The sequence below is a fragment of the Pinus tabuliformis genome, chromosome 1_2 (genome assembly GCF_031772625.1).
Source record: "Pinus tabuliformis cultivar Carrire ecotype Pingquan chromosome 1_2, CPIR1, whole genome shotgun sequence".
In the NCBI taxonomy this organism is placed as follows: Eukaryota; Viridiplantae; Streptophyta; class Pinopsida; order Pinales; family Pinaceae; genus Pinus; species Pinus tabuliformis.
Genome location: NC_142298.1, coordinates 1,127,460,809 through 1,127,478,827, shown reverse-complemented (window position 1 = coordinate 1,127,478,827; position 18,019 = coordinate 1,127,460,809). Strand labels below are relative to the sequence as shown.

Here is an 18,019-nt window from a genome sequence, read left to right as displayed (position 1 = left end):
TGATCCTATCAACACAACTTCAGGGGAAACATTTTTCTTCCATTCATAAAAGGAAATCCAAGAATTTGTAATTTCCATATAATGTTTCCAATCTTCAACTAATCTCTTCTTCTCCTCAATAGTATGATTTAGGCCAAACTGCTCAGCTTTTGGATTGGTAAATAAGTCCCAATTTAACATGGCTTTCATCCATTTAGAACTTATTTCTGATTTCAAATAGCCATCCATCAGAGTAAAGAACTTGTGCATTTCCATGATTGCAGGTAGGAAGCAGATAACATTAAATATTAAGTAATTGTAACAACTATCCATACTGCCCTTTGAAATGGTACACACATACTGCCCTTTGAAATGGCACACACAGATGCCATGGGCATATTCACAGATCCAACAAAATAATTTTGGCCGACATGAAATTGAAGCGAGGGAAATGGATTACAGAGATTGCCAAAATAAAATAGGAAAAGCAAATGCTAACATTATCATATGACTAGAGCTCTAGACTCTAATCCACCACAGAGAGAAGTAATATATATAAATCACATATACGAAGTCTAACTATTTGTAAAGGCCCCACGAGTGATTCACTACTGTGTATCTGCCATCAACGACCAGGTTATGCCCGCTAACATATTTAGACTCATCGCTGGCCAAGTAGAGACCGGCTTCCGCAATATCCTCTGCTTTAAGGGTGTGTCCCTATAAGTTGGCAATACTGTTGGAGAAGCCCTCCATCGTAGCTTTATCGTCTTCGGAAATTGAGGAGGCATCCCCTTGTTTGAAATATTGAACTGCAAGTGTCGTGGCCATGCCATAAGGGGACACAGTGTTCACTTTGATCCCGTATTTTCCAAGCTCAACTGCGCCATTTTTAGTCAATCCAAGGATTGCATGCTTCGATGCAGTGTAGGAGTAAGGAGCAGCTCCTCCAAGAATACCTGCCACACTGGTTGTAGAGATGATGCACCCCTTCTTCCGCGAGATCATAACGTGGGCAGCATGCTTAATGCTGTGCATCACTCCTTTCATGTTTACATTCATCACTCGATCGAATTGCTCCATATCATACTTTGCCATGCTCTTCACCAAAAAGTTGTCGTTAGTTCCAGTGTTGTTATACATAATGTCCAGTTGGCCATACTTATCCATGGCCACATTCACTGCGGCACTCACATCTTCTTCTTTGCTCACATTGCAGCGCACGTAAGTTGCCACAGTGGGAGAAATGGATTCCTCAAGCTTTCTGCCACCTTTCTCTGCAATTTCTGCGATTATGATTTTCGCTCTGTGCTTTGCGAACAGCCAAACAATGGCTTCTCCTATGCTCGCTACCCCACCCGTTACTATTGTAACCTTCCCCTCCAATCTGCATGCACCATTCAATTCAACAAATACATAGTTTCAGAAAATTAATCCTACCAAATTGAAAGAAAAAAAAGAAGGTAGAAGGTTAGAGTGAATTTTTCTCATGTTATGATTACCGTCAATCTCCAAGGTTGCTCAGATTTCCAACACAACTAGTGCCTCCATTAAGATGTCTGTTAGACTCCATGGTTTTGATTGGGGAGAGAAATAGAAATGGAGAAATATGGAATTAGTCCCCGCTCTCCGGAAAATGGTGGAGCAAAAATTATGGATAAGTGAGAGAAGAATATGGATAGATGCGTATAGGGCGTAGGGAACGGTACTTATAAATGAAATTATTGAGGATATCATACTATCGCTAAAGTAGTGGCAACGCACGTTCTAGTGGGTTTTACAAAATTGATGAAGTGTAAAGGACCCATGGCAGATTCCCAACATGGCTCGTGGTGTCATGTCCCCACACCTGCGGTAGTCTTTCAACCACTCTTGGTGAGGTGCGGCACCACCGAACACTTTCTTTTCACCAATACTTATGTTCATGGACTATGCCTAACCATATGTCCTACTTAGTTTGTGTTTCTCAACCAAGTAATTATTATGTTTCCTTTATACCAATGAACACCCATACACATTCATTATCATCAGCAATTATACAAGAGAACACAATTGCACAATATAAAGGGAGGGGCAACTCCCTGAACAATGAGTCTGCTCGAATAATATATTATACAATCTTTCAATGTTACAAAGCTTTACAAGTATACTTGGGAAACACCAAGTTTCATACTTAGCCAAATTTACAACTTCTCACACCTCCGTGTGATAACCAAGATTCTTTGCCCAAGTCGAGCGGGCGCGCCCTCACACGAGCTGCCAACCAAACTTCACAACCGAACCTTGTGCCGATGGGCAGGTGACCTCACTCGAGTCACCCTTCGTTTACCTCTGCACGGTGGGCGGGAAACCTCACCTAAGTCCCCTTCTCAACCTCTGCATTTAGCTTTGCATGATAGGCGGGCGCTCACCTGAGCCACCCAAGAACTCGTGTCAACCGAGCGCCTGATGCCTTCACCTACATTCTGCCCGAACACCGGCACCTTCACCCGCGTTCTGCTCGAACACGGGCGCCTTCACCCACGCCTTCACCCGAATGGCAGGCGACCTCTACGCGCGCCTTCACTGATACAACCTTGTGCGATGTTTCACCGTGCAGCCTTGCCCAAGGATGGGCGCATAGAGCTGCGCCTCCTCTATGGCTGCAGCTTCACCTTCCTACCTCGCACTTCTCTTGTATGAATTGTGAAGATCGAATGAATTGATGCCAATGACTCCATGCATTTGTTTACTTATACGAATGGAAGGACGAGTCGTGCTGCCCAAGCTGACTTGTCCTCCATGTAATGGAACGGCCCTACACTTCACAATCTTGCCATTTCGCACGTCAACCTTTGCCCAAGTCGTAGGTCAGCCGGTGGGTGTGTTTGCATGCTTCCCCACGCCTTATAAACTCTCGCTCTTCCTTCCTTATGCGTATTGTAACATATGTCTCCACGCACATTAAGTCAGAGCTCGCATTTTTTCGTCCAACCGCTCATTCACCAAGTCGAGCTATCGTACTTCATGTCGGTGGACGTGCCAAGGAACCGCAAGTCCTTACATCCTCCTCCACCTGAAATCATTATCGTCCTCAACAACATTCCATCCTGGTATCCATCCACCAAGATCAACATCAACAACTGTCTCATCCTTGGTCCATGATATCGACTCCTCCACATACTGAAAACATCCCTGCAACATATGTAGAACTCTCATCTCCATCATGTGTCGTCCCATCCTGTGAACTATCTTCCTTGTCTGCCTGATGCCAACATCTCTTCGTGCACTTCCACACCCCATGTTTGAACTAGTTGGGTAGCTAATCCAACTATCACGCTCAAGCCATGAGAGTGAACATCCTTATGCCTTCACCAGTCTATCTCGGATTTTGCCACATCCTGGACTCACCAGGAATCTCATCCATGCTCAGGTCCATGGAAACTACATCCCATCTGCAACATGTCATGATGCTTGATGCCAAACCATCCCTGCACCATTTGCCATACCTGCTCAACCTGTTTTAAGGACTCACTGCCATGAGCAGCTAACAATGAGCCCCATCTTCTATGTCATTTAAGAAGATGTAGAGGGAGTATAACCTGAAGGCTCACCCTCACTAATAAGCTCAATCCATCTGTCAGGATTCTCTATCTCCATCCTCTGTAGATAAGTGACCCGATCCTCCTCTTGGACATTCGGCCTCACATAAGTCTCCTCATCATCATCATCATCCTCAACTTCTTCTAGCCTTCTTGACAAATCCAAGATACTATCAGATAGTGTCCTAATGACCAATGACTGCTCGGTAAGCTTTGTCTCAACCATAGACAACTGCTTACTCATGTCTTCCATTCGCTTCTCATCCTCCATTTTCATTACTGCCAACTTACAATCAGGCTTCGTCACACCAATGGTTGGAACACCAATGGGTACATCTTCCCTTCCATCGTAAATGTACAGCCTCTTCAAATGTGGAACAATCATAGCATCAAATTGTTTCAAGAATTCCATCCCCAGTACAACTTCATAGTCATCAAGCCGCACTATAGTGAAGTTGACTTTCCCTATCCACTCACCTAGTGTTGTGTCGACTTTTTCAGCTACACCAAGAACACAATCAAGAGGAGAATTCACTGTCTTCATTTGTGCCTTCACCAGTACAAACTTTAGCCCAATCCTTCTCATTGTATCTTCACTCATGAAGTTGTGAGTAGCCCCACTATCCACCATAGTGAGTATATCATCACCCCCAATCTTCATTCGAACATACTCCAAATTGTTCCTCTTAGGATCCCTCCGAGATACCACCTCTGTAGCAGCAGCAACACCAAGTATTTGCATCATCCCCACAGAAGCTTCTTCATTCTTCACATTAGACTGTGCAATAGCAGCCACTTTCGGTCTAGAAGGACAATTCTTCACCGTATGTGGTTCAGCACATATCCAACACTTCAAGGCTTTCTTCGTCTTCGACTTATCATCTGATTTTGAAGCATCATCCTTCTTCTTTTCTTTTGGCTTATCGAACTTCTTCTTCCTATCATCAGAAGTCTCATCATAATGCTCCACCAACCTGTCCACAGCAGCAAAAGCTTCCTCAAGTGTTTTAATCTTCTGCCTCTTCACTTCATTGCGTGCCCAAGGCTTCAATCCAATAATGAAGTTGAACACCTTGTCCCTCTCCACCATGTCAGGAAGTTCCAAAACCGCACTTGCAAACTCCCGCTGATATGTCTGTAGGTTCCCTATCTGCTTTATGAACTTAATCTTCATCCTTGCTTCCCACGTTTCATCCTAAGGACTAAAATGGGTCTGCAAAGCCTTCTTCATGTCATCCCACGAAGTTATGTCATCAGCTCTGCCATTGGCAATCTGATCCATCCTCCTTTGCCACCATATCTTAGCATCCTTCGTCAAGAACTAAGCAGCTACCTTTACCTTTGTCTCATCATTGGATAGACCCAAGCGTTCCAAGTATTGCTCCACATCCCAGAGAAAGTTGCCAAGAGTTTTTGCACTCCTTGTACCATCATAAGATTTCGGTTCCTTAACTTTCACATGAGGCACTCCTCCACCTGAGTTATGCCTCATGGCCTTCTTCAACACCGCGATCTCATCTTTGGCTTTATCAAGAGATTTCTTCAAGTTCACAATTTTTGCCAAACCTCAATCTCTTGCCTCTTCAATCTCCTTGACCTTTACTTCAAGTTGTGTACACATAAGATCAATGTACTCGTGTTGAGTCTGGAGTTCATTGAGCTCTTCCCTCATATTCGAATTGGCCTCTTGATCCTTCTCAACCAAGTCCATCTTCTTAGTCCAGTAAGCCTCTAAGTCCTCCATCCTTTCCAACACCTTTTCAATGAATGCCATAGTAGCATCCTTCGCACCATGACTAGACCCAACCTGAGATTCACCTACCATTGCTAACAGTTTCCTTCTTTTCGATCTAGTTTCAACCATCCAACAGCTTCACCGAGTTGCCTGCAACCTAAACCAGCTCTTGTTCCACTTGCATGTGAAACAGCTTCCTTCACCTGCAAGTACCTGCGTCACTGTCACCAACTGTCAAGCTTCTTCAACCTTGAATCATCTTCAATGCATCTGCACTTTGTCACGAGCAACCTTGCTCTAATACCAACTGTCATGCCCCCACACCTGCGGTAGTCTTTCAACCGCTCTTGGCGAGATGTGGCACCACCGAACACTTTCTTTTCACCAATACTTATGTTCATGGACTACGCCTAACCATATGTCCTACTTAGTTTGTGTTTCTCAACCAAGTAATTATTATGTTTCCTTTATACCAATGAACACCCATACACATTCATTATCATCAACGATTATACAAGAGAACACAATTGCACAGTATAAAGGGAGGGGCAACTCCCTGAACAATGAGTCTGCCTGAATAATATATTATACAATCTTTCAATGTTACAAAGCTTTACAAGTATACTTGGGAAACACCAAGTTTCATACTTAGCCAAAATTACAACTTCTCACACCTCCGTGTGATAACCAAGATTCTTTGCCCAAGTCGGGCGGGCGTGCCCTCACACGAGCTGCCAACCAAGCTTCACAACTGAAGCTTGTGTCGATGGGCGGGCGACCTCACCCGAGTCCCCTTTTCCACCTCCACATTTAGCCTTGCACGATGAGCGGGTGCTCACCCGAGCCACCCAAGAAACCGTGTCAACCGAGCGCCCAGCGCCTTCACCGCGTTCTGCTCGAACACCGACGCCTTCACCCGCGTTCTGCGCGAACATCGGCGCCTTCACCCGAACGGCGAGTGACCTCTACCTGCGCCTTCACCGATACAACCTTGTGCGATGTTTCACCATGCGACCTTGCCCAAGGATGGGTGCATAGAGCTGGGCCTCCTCTATGGATGCAGCTTCACCTTCCTACCTCACACTTCTCTTGTATGCATTGTGAAGATCGAATGAATTGATGCCAAATGACTCCACACATTTGTTTACTTATATGAATGGAAGGGCGAGTCGAGCTGCCCAAGCCGACTCGTCCTCCATGTAATGGAATGCCACTACACTTCGCAATCTTGCCATTTCGCACGTCGGCCTTTGCCCAAGTCATAGGTCGGCCAGTGGGTGTGTTTGCATGCTTCCCCACGCCTTATAAACTCTCACTCTTCCTTCCTTATGTGTATTATAACATATGTCTCCACGCACATTAAGTTAGAGCTCACATTTCTTCGTCTAACCGCTTGTTCACCAAGTCGAGCTGTCGCACTTCATGCCGGTGGGCGTGCCAAGGAACCGCAGGTCCTTACACGTGGGACCGAGGACGAGACAATATCCAACTAACGGTTAATAATAAGAAATGAACTGAAACTGAGATCTCCACAATTATATTATATTATATTTATGACCCCGCCGTTGACTTTTGGTTATGACAAAAGGACAACCAAAAATATCAATACACGCATCACGAAACAGCGTTTGAATTATTTTTTTTATAATAGAATTGGATTCATTATCAAATTTGATAAGACACAATAAAAATTTAATTGAAAAAATTTCAATTTTAAAAAACTTGATAATAAATTACTAATACATTTTCTTTTATTTTATTTTGTTTTTTATTTTGATATTTAAATATTTAAATAATTATAAATAATATGAAAAATTTACAACTCAATTTAATATTAAAAAAACCACCCCATTTCCCTCCAACTCCAAAATCTAGGATAGATTTCTAATCTTAAATTTAATATATCTTTTAATTTCAAAAAATTATTAAATTTGTTTACCCACAAATAAATTCTTAAATTATTAAATTTGTTTGTGGGATTTAGAAAAAGAGAAATTCATTTTTTTTCTTTTCCAAATTTATAACTACTTTCCGATAAAGATTTTGTTGGGAGAGCGTTGGGTCACGAGAGAGCCTTGTTCAGCGAGCAGTCGCCTGCACAGCCAACCATCTTGCACCCTGCAGCCTCGCTCAACCAAGCGATAGAGTCTCCATGCAGCTTTCACCTACAGGTGTTAATCATTCTTCTTTCTGCATGGCCACCTAAATTTCATCCAGAAACATTTCGTGTTTCTACGCAGGAAAGCTGGTCGGATATCCCCATGCATGCAGGGTGACACCTGGTAAGTTTTATCGGCTCGAAACTCCACCTCTGTTTCCCTTTAAGTATCGTTCCCTGGGTGCAGGGTTAGGTTTCTCCTTTGGCTTACTTGGCCGGGGTTTCTCGGGTTCTCTCTGGACCTTTGTTTCTCGAGGTCTATTGTCGGATGCGGGAGATATCAGTCTCATAGTTTATCTTCCTGTTAATTGAATTCCATAGTCCGTTTGACTGGGTCCCTTTTCGTTCTCTGAACGGATTTCATGCGTTATCATTCTGGATTATAATCTCTTCATGCTTGGCCGCTCCTGTTTGGTTAATTTCGACAAGGCTCTCTCAGTGCGGTCCGGACGTCGCTTCCATTACTGGTCAGTATCTATCGTCCCTTTCTCAATTAGATGTTTTTTTTCAATAGCAGGATGTTTTGATAGTTTTCTGTGGGCATTGAAGGAATTGTCTGGTAATTTAAGTTTATATGCCTGAGGACAACACATCATGCTTGTTCTGCTTTTGAGATTGTGAGGTTAGGCAAAATCTGGATGGTTAAAGTTTGGATTTCTGCATAATAAGCTCAGTCTTGGAAATGCTGGCAAAATATGTTGAAATCTATCTTTAACAAGATAAAGGCGTCTTTTTTCATTTACAGTCACTGTTCTGATGTTCGTGTTAGAATAGGGTGTTGGTGGTGCATTTTTCAAATCTATTGTTGTTGTATAGATTGCCATAATCAGCCATCTGAATAGTTTTCTTCAGTATTACATGGTTTTCGGCTCTCCTGGCTATTCCGTTTGAACCATCCCGGAATTCAGATTTTCCGGTATCTCTCCCTCCGGTGAATTTTTTTTAAATGTCATTCCCGGCGATCATTAGAGCTGTCATTAAGTTTTCTGATCTACCTGAGGTATCAAAGAACAAAAATCTCCGTCACCTCCAGCATCGAATTCCTATCCCCCACATTGAAGTCAAAATGACGGCTGGATTTTTCCTTGCCTGACCTCTCACATCATGTGAGTTGTTGAATTGGGTCTCGGAATTTATTAATCCCTGGTCCTTGAGATTTCCTTTTCTTGGGTTTCGTCGATCCTTCTTCTGAAGCTCTTTTAATTCCATATCTAGCCTTATCCTTTGGCTCTGACAGGATCTACGGACAGGTCTTCCTTTCTGTACTTTTTTCCTATCTCTTCCATACAGCAGTTATTCTTTCCAGGTTTTTTGTTACAGAAGGATCTTCGGCTGGATTTGTTTCCAGCTACGTACTGTGCTTTAGCATTTTCCAGCTTCTTCTGAGCACCTTCCTCATTAAATATGACGGATGGATGTGACTCTCCCGCCACTCAAGCCCTCATACAGGCCACTATTGAGGTTGAAACAGCACGTGAAAAAGCCAGCTTCGGTAACAGTTGGCATGCCACGGTGGAAGAAATGATGCTTAACCCTGCTTGTCACGATCAGCACAATCCTTCCCGGTTGGAACCGGAACTGGCTTATTTGAAAAATGGGGAGGACCATTCTAGAAAGGGTCGATCCCAAAATTATGCACAACACTTTAATAAATCTAGGAATCCGGTCAAAACGGTCCCTCCTCCAAAGGCCATTACTGTGGACAGTGCTACTCTAACAGAACGTATTGATAGTTTGCAAAAGCTTGCATTGATTGGGAAGTGGCAATTTTCACAAATGGCTTAGGAGGATATGAGGAAATGGCTGGCGGATAAATGGACTCCTCTGATCGGATACATTCCTGTCATCTCCCGATTAATGAAGGACTGGTTTTCCTTTCACTTTCTTAAAGTATCTGACTTGGAGATCATCCTCAATAGACCGTGGGTATTTGGTAGAAGTTTTCTGTCTCTATCCCGATGGTATATGGGCTTTGATCCACTTAAGAATACCCCATCAAACTGCATGATATGGGTAAAACTTCCTAATTTACCTTTGGAATTATGGTCGATTGAAACCCTTTCTGAGATTGGGAATTCCATTGGTAAGTTCATCTATGTGGATCCCTGGTGTAGAGGTGAGAAAGATAAAAGGATTGCGTGGATTTTGATTGAAAAACCTTATAAGGGAGGTTATCCGGACCATATCGAGATAACCTGGGATGGCGTCAAAATCAGCCAAAGGCTTGATTTCTGGGGTATACCCTTCAGATGTTCTTTGTGTCATCGAACCGACCATCTTATCAAAAATTGCAGTCTTCGTTTTAACCGCAGGACTAAGAAGTATGGTTTTAAACAGGGTAGAAATTCCGGAACTGATCTCCTCTCAGAAGATGTAAGCAATCATGAGTATCAATTAAACAATCAGGACCCGGACCCCTTTTGCACACAGCAAACTTCTCAAGGTTAGTCTGAGGCTCTCAACGCGCCGGCTTTTGAATGTCCTCCTATTCCCGAGCCTATTGAGGAGAAATCAGTGCCCTCTCCTCCTGCTATGATACAGGGGGATTTTGTGGTAGGTTCACATCCCATCCTGATCTCTTCTTCTCCTCCCTCTCCTGTTAATCCTTCTGTTGGCTTGCCGAAAGGAAAGGAACCTTTGCATACACCTACTCCTTTCAATTCCCCTGTTGAATCGCCTGTCAATAAATTCGACAGTGATTTAGATCTCTTTCTTCAAAGGAATCCATCGGAACTTGAACCATTAACCATTCATAAACCTTCTTCCCCTCTCTATCCATCAATCAGCCCAAATTCCGCAAAGAATATCACGGTTAGAAAGAAGCAAAGGGGCGGCAGTCGTCATTTCAGAGGTAGATCTATTGTCTCTGATTTTGGTGTTACAAATCTATCCCTCGTCGAAGTTCCAATCCTGGACTCATCTGAATCTCAGCCTCTTAGAGCATGCATGGCTGGAGAGTCTTCAAAATGACTTTCTTAATCTCAATGAATATCAGGGGTTTGGGCGCATCCCCAAAAATTTTGGCGCTAAAAGAAATCTTCTTTCCGGCTCATCCTAAAATCATCTTTATCCAGGAAACCATGCATTCAAGTAAGGATTCTTTAGCTTTCTTTAGAAGAATGTTTCCGTCTTGGTTTATGGTTGCCACTGAGGCAAATGGTCTGTCTGGAGGCCTGGCAGTCCTATGGGATCCAGTCTGGATAAAAGCTAAGGCTTTTAAATGCTGCGCCGGAATTCTAATCTCGGCATCAATCAGGGGCCACGCTCTTGTTCTCAACATTCTGAATGTTTATGCTCCTTACAGGAATAGGCTCCCTTTCTGGGAAAGGTTGTTTGCCTCAGAAATCCTTGACATTGAGTCGTTGATGATAGCAGGAGATCTAAATGTGACTTTAAGACCTGATGAGTGTTGGGGTAACTGCAGGAAAAAAGATCCTCTGGCTGACAAACTCCGAAAGGAATTTCTAAGTAGGAACTTAGTGGATATCATGCCTGAAAGATTGATGCCTACTTGGGATAACAGCAGGACGGGGCAAGCCTACATTGCAAAAAGGATCGACCGTTTTATTATTAATGCTAGCATCATCGCCAAATGGGGAATGCCGTTTTCTCACACTGGGAATGATTTCACCTCGGATCATAGGCCTATTTTCCTTGAATGGAGGGAAAAGGACTATAGGTTGGGTTATTCCTTTAAGTTTAACAGGATCTTTTTAGAAGACCAATCCTTCAATGAATCTATAACAAAAAAGTGGAAGGAACTACAAGAATCTGATATGGCCCTTTTCACTACTTTCCGGGAAAAGATTCAAAGTCTGAGGGTTGTAGCAAAGGATTGGCAAATCCGAAAGAAAAAGAGGGATAAACAGGAGCTGAAAGATATCCAAAATGAGATAGGAATTTTTATCAACTCAGCAAATCCAGATTGCTTGACTTTTGAGCAAAAGAATCATATCAGAAATTTGGAAAAAAAGAAGCAAATGCTGCTGCTAAAGGAAGAGGCCTCATGGAGGCTTAAAAGCAGAGCGATCTGGCTCAGGGAGGGGGATCGGAACTCGAAGTTTTTTCATAATTTTGCAAATGCTAGAAGGAGAAAAAACTCTATCTGGAAGATCGAAGATGGTAATGGAGGGTACTTTTTCTCTCAGCATGATATCTCTGTAGAAGCTACAAGGTTCTTTCAGAATCAATATAAGAGGCAACAGGGTAACATTAATGATATCTTATGGGCTGTGGATTCGATGCCAGAGATGTTCGACGAGGCAGCAAATGATAATTTTTTTAAGCCCATAATGGAAGAGGAGCTCCAAGCTGCTATCAAAGCTTTCAAAAAGGACAAAAGTCCCGGGCCAGATGGATGGCCAATTGAATTCTTCTCACATTTTTACGATATGTTCAAAGCGGATTTGCTGGGGATGGTGGAGGCTTCCCGTATGTCCGGAAATATCAACAGTGCCTTATCTTCCACGTTCATCGCTCTTATTCCGAAAAAGGATCGAACAGATTCTTTTCATGACTACAGGCCTATTGCCTTATGCAATATTTTGTTTAAAATCATCTCAAAAATCATAGCGGAGAGGATGAAGCCTGTTCTAAACTCCTTTATCACAAGGGATCAGCACGCGTTTCTAAAAGACAGGAACATACTGGATGCTGTAGCTATGACTCAGGAGTGTTTATTCTCAATGTTGTCAAACAATATTGAGGCGGCTATTCTAAAGATAGATTTGAAAAAAGCGTATGATTGTGTTGACTGGGGCTTCTTAAGAATCCTGCTGGCCAAAATTGGGCTGAGATCACAAGGTATCAACTGGATAATGGCGTGTGTCGAAAATGTTAAATATTCAGTCATTATAAACGGAATTCCATCATCCTTTTTCCTAGCGGAGAGGGGACTTCGTCAGGGCTGTCCCCTCTCCCCTCTGCTATTTATCCTAGTGATGAACTCTCTCAGCATTCAGATCAACAAAGCTGTGTCAGAACGAAGATGTAGGCCGATCAAGATCTGCAAGGATATATTCCTATCTCATAATCTCTTTTTCGACGATGTCCTCATTTTCGCCATGATCTGCAGGGAAACCTGGTACTGCCTAAATGATATCCTTGAAAAGTTTCAGTCAGCATCTGGACTGGTCATCAACAGGGACAAATCTTTGCTGTATCACAATGAGTCTAATATGGAGATCGTTCAATGGATTGCAACTCTAATCGGCATCAACTAGGCATCGATTAAGGAAGGCTTCAAATATCTGGGTTTTAACCTGAAAGCAAAAGGCAATCACAAACAGGATTGGCAATGGTTAATTGATCGCTTCTACAAAAAAATATCAGGATGGGAGTCGAGATTCCTATCATTAGCTGGCAGATTTATCCTGGTGCAGGCTGTTCTATCTCAACTGGCGGTTTATTGGGCCCACCTTTATCTTCTCCCCGCTTCTGTTATTCACAAAATGTGTTCTTTAGCTGCCAATTTTTTATGGGGAGGAAGATCTTATCAGTCAAAGATTCATTTAGTAAAGATGGAATCTATCTCCAAGTCGAAGAAGGCAGGGGGCTGGGGTCTTATTCATATGAGGACATTTGGGAAAGCCCTCCTTTGCAAATCTCTTCATAGAGGTATCTATGGCGAGGGTCCGTGGAGCAGAGTCATCAACAGAAAATATTTAAAAGGAAGAAGCATGGAGTTCTGGTACAGAAGGAAATCTTTGGGCATTAAAAGAGGGTCTGCTATCTGGTTAAGCTTCAGGAAAATACAGCCTTTCTTCATGGAAAATTTACGGTGGAGGATTTTCTCGGGCTCAAGCATCCTCATTGGTTTTGATTCAATAGTAAATGGTTTGGGTTCCTCCTTCCCTCCTAGATTGATTTCCTTTTTCCACTCAAAGGGTATATTTACGTGGGATAAGTTGATTAAATCTTGGTCATACACATCTCCTGTTTGGAAGGATGGGGAGGACTTATTTTTGCCTCTCTCCATGCGCCCCCTTTGGATGTCAGTTGTTCAGAGCCTTATCGGCGTGGGGATTCATCGTTCAGGCACAAGGGACGTTCTGGCATGGGCTCTTCCGAGATCTTCTCAGCCTCTTCGTGTAAAGGATTTATATGCTGCAATGTCATCAGGCCTATCGTCTAACTCTGATCTGATCTTTCCTCCTAGTCTATGGAAGGTGGCATGCCCACTCAAAATGATCTTATTCTCGTGGCTGGTCTTTTCAAACAGGAACCTTACATGGGAGGTCCTTCAAAAGAAAGGATGGCAGGGTCCGGGAAGATGCACCATGTGTCAGAATGCGACCGAGTCAAATGTTCATATGTTCTTCCAATGTGCTTCATCTCTTCATATCTGGTATGAACTGTCATTGTCTTTTGGTTTTCCTTACCGGGTCTTCTCTTCTGTACAGGATGGGTTCAAATGGTGGAGCGAGCAGAGTTCATCTTGGCGAACCTTGTTTGTTCTTGTCTGCTGGTTCTTATGGAAATGGAGGAATGCTCACATTTTTCAAGATTCAAGGGTGCCTCTGGACTCTATTCTGTTTCACATATCGGCAAATCACGACCTTATTGGCTGATTTCGGTCCTTGTTCGCTCAATATGAGTCTCCTAGTCTGCTTTGTTTTTGTTTTTTGTGGGAGTCAAAATCTTTGAAATCATCTCAGTTTATCAAGGAATATGTGTTTGAATTGAAAATGAAAAATCTGTAAGTAATTGGACTGACAGGAAAATACTCTCTTTGGTATCTGGTAATCAGTTGCTTGGACACATCTGAAACTTAACAGTATCAGGAATCTGCTGGCTTCTTTCTATGTATTCAGATTATTATATTTTCTTAATATAATCTATGATGGTTTTTCTCTCTAAAAGAAAAACTACTTTCCGATTCCTTTACTTCTCACCGCATGTTATTCCCTTTCTTTCCATCTGATTCCCGCTATTATGCCTACAGTACTACGAACCGTTTTGAATTTTATTGAATTATTTGGTGTACTACTCGAACCGTCTTATTTTTAAAAATCGGTGAATTTATAGTTTCCGTGGTCTCTTCTATATATATATTAGCATGCTCACATTAAAAAAATCTAGTTTATAAAATTTCAGAAGTTTTTATTAAATACATATATTAATTATTAATAATATTAAAAATTAATGTTATTATTAATAATATTAATATAATTTTAAAGGATATCTCAATTGATTTTATTGTTCAGTAATTTTTTAATTGAAAATTACTAGGTCAAATCTTCTCGACGTCCCTTTGAGATTTACTAATAAGAAAATAAATAATATTAATTATATTATTACTATTATATTAAATAATAATAATTAATAGTAATAAAAAAAATTTAATACAAAAAAGTGTAATAAATAAATAAATTTAAATTTAAAAACAGTGAAAATTTTAAATGGTTTAAATTCTAGCTAAAATCACCTAACGCTCAAACGAAGTTGGTATAAAGACACAAGAGCTTGGTTAAACCATTGGGAACATCGACGAGAATGTTGCATTTCAAAACATTAATAACATTAAAATTATTGTTACTTCTAAGTTCAAAGAAAAATTGTGGTGTGAGAAAGATTCAGGAACTAAAAGAAAATTAAGATATTATAAGGAGGTCATCTACCCCATCCGAGAAGATCAAAAGTATCTCTCTGTTTTAACTAGCTCAAAGAAGAAAATTAATATAGCCAAGATTAGAACGAACTCTCATGAGCTCCATAGTGAAACTGGTCCTTGGGTAATTCCTAAAACACCATGGATGGAAAGGATCTGCCTTATCTATGAGAATATGAACATCGAGGATGAAAATCACTTCCTCTTAGAGAGCCCCATGTACAACCACATTAGATCTCAGTTTCATAACCTTTGTTGCAATACTGACCTTCCTAGCCTTTTAGGATGTCAAAATTATAGTGAGCTCGGGAGGCTTCTCTCCAAGCTTTTTGAGCATAGGAATAAAATCTTAAATCAAACTAAATAATTCATTTATCTAGGTTCGATAGACCAAAATTTGGTCTTAGTGGACCTGAACCACCATCATCATCATCAATAAATTTAAATTTAAATTTAAATGTAAATGGTTTAATGTGGCCCAAAAAAAAATTAAATGGTTTATAAATTATTATTTTTTATTATTTTTTAATAAAAAAACAATATATAAGGCAAAATCATATAAAATAAAATGAAACAAAATAAACATTTGTAAATTCATAAATTTATTTACTAAAATCTTAATTGATGTATTTTAAATCTACAACGCAATTGAAGGAATTAAATTGTTTATAAATTATTATTTTAAATTTAAATGGTTTATAAATTATTATTTTATAGTTTTTTTTAATGACAAAAAAATAAAAATACAAACAAAAACTTAAAAGAAAATGAATAATAGATAATAATTTTTTCAAAAATAAATTCATATAAATAAAATGAAACGAAATAAACATTTGCAAATTCATAAATTCATTTACTATAATCTCATTTGATTATATTAAATTTTTAAAAATATAACATGTAAAACTATAAATATATCGATTTACAATTTTTTTAATGTATGATATATTTCAAAATTTGATAATTAAATTAAAAAAACTAATTTTATATTTTTACTTCATTTATTTTACTTATAATTAATTTACAATATAATGTATTTCAAATTTTAAAAATAAAAATACATTTCAAAACATCAACCATAATTTCTAAATTTCATAATTTGTTAATCATAAAGGAACTTATCATGAAACTTATTAATACAAACAGTTTACTTCATAAGTAAAATATTTCAATGTCAACTAATATGTACAATGAAAATAAATAAATTTTCATGGTTAAAATTTTTTTAAACATTTCAAGTATTATTTTATATTTGGGCTATATTTTTTTGTTAATTTTGTCTTTGACATGCAAACATTTTCTTTTTTAATTTTGCATTAAAAAAATACTTACATAAGAAATTATATCACTCTAAACATTTCTTAGATTTGTGATTAAACTAGATTTGTCCACTTTAAATTTGCTACTATCACCACCTTAGCAACGTACAAATATATGTATAATTTGTTGCCACGATTATAGGAAAATACCTTGTTATATATGGTATGGAAACCTTTGTTATTAATCGAAGAAGACATAGCATTCACAACTTGTAGCCCACATTCTTCTAGAGTGAGCAGAAGATTGGAGTACACAATCTCATCTTCGAACATGTTGAGGGAGACCTTAACACAAGAATGGATGGAATTTATTTCAGTGGTGAAGACATGTAGGAAAATACCTTCTTATATATTTGCTTATATATAAATGAATGTTATAAATAATAATGAGAAACTTATCATGGAGGAACTTATTAGAATTGGAATAATCTAAAATTGCTAGGAAATGGGTGGGTGGGAGCCATGTGAATCTAATTTTTTTAATTTATTAAAAGTAATGGACCATTTTGTTAAATAAAATCAATACAACCAAATAAACTTTGTAATTGATAAACATTAAGATTAAACATATACTTAACATACTCGGGAGAATCAAACTAAATTTTTATCCCCTAAATATGATTATTTATAATATTTACAAACGGGTCATTGACGTTGTCTTATGGTAGTAGGGCTGTTTGATTAGGAAATCGAGTACTATATACAACCAGGCCGTCGACGTTTGTCCTTATAGTAAAGGACACCCAGTATGACTCAAATATTTATGCACGTGCTTGAATTTAGGCCAATTCACCATCATATTACTGGTTGATTATGACACCGATTTACTATTTGTCTGGATGGACAGAGGACGTGAGTCACCATCATTGGAATAGCCTTATTTCCAATTTATTAACTTTAATAAAAATTTAATCGATTAAATTAAATTTATTTTTAAAATTAAAAGTTTTATTTATAATATTTTAATTCAATATACTTTTACAATATCTTAATTAAATTTTCAATGTCTTAAGTTAATTATTTATTATAATTATTATAATGGTGGCATGAAAAGACTTGGTGAAAAATATGATCATGTTACATTTAAAAATATAAAATAATATTTATATTAACATAATAAAAAACAAAAAATGGTAAACATTATTATGTTATATTTAAAAATAATAAAATAATATTTACATTAATATATTAAAAAATGGTAATGATAGAAATTAATTTTCAAAACCTCTTTTAAATAAAATGTTTCAACTTCCATCTTAATTTTAATGTTAACCATAAATAAAATATTTAAATGTCCATATTAATAACATACTTTAATATCTTTCACATAGAGATATTTGCAATATCTTAAGTTAATTATTTATTATAATTATTATAATGGTGGCATGAAAAGACTTTGTAAAGAACATTGTCATGTTATATTTAAAAATAATAAAATAATATTTATACTAACATATTAAAAATGGTAAACATTATCATGTTATATCTAAAAATAATAAAATAATATTTACACTAATATATTAAAAAATGGTAATAATAGAAATTAATTTTCAAAACCTCTTTTAAATAAAATGTTTCAACCTCCATCTTAATTTTAATGTTAACCATAAATAAAATATTTAAATGTCCACATTAGTA

At 38.8% G+C, this 18,019-nt stretch overlaps 1 pseudogene; it reads right to left on the bottom strand.

Moving 5' to 3' along the window:
• Window positions 1–699: 699 nt before the first annotated feature.
• Window positions 700–6,230, bottom strand: LOC149210117 (short-chain dehydrogenase reductase 2a pseudogene; annotated as a pseudogene).
• Window positions 6,231–18,019: the final 11,789 nt, after the last annotated feature.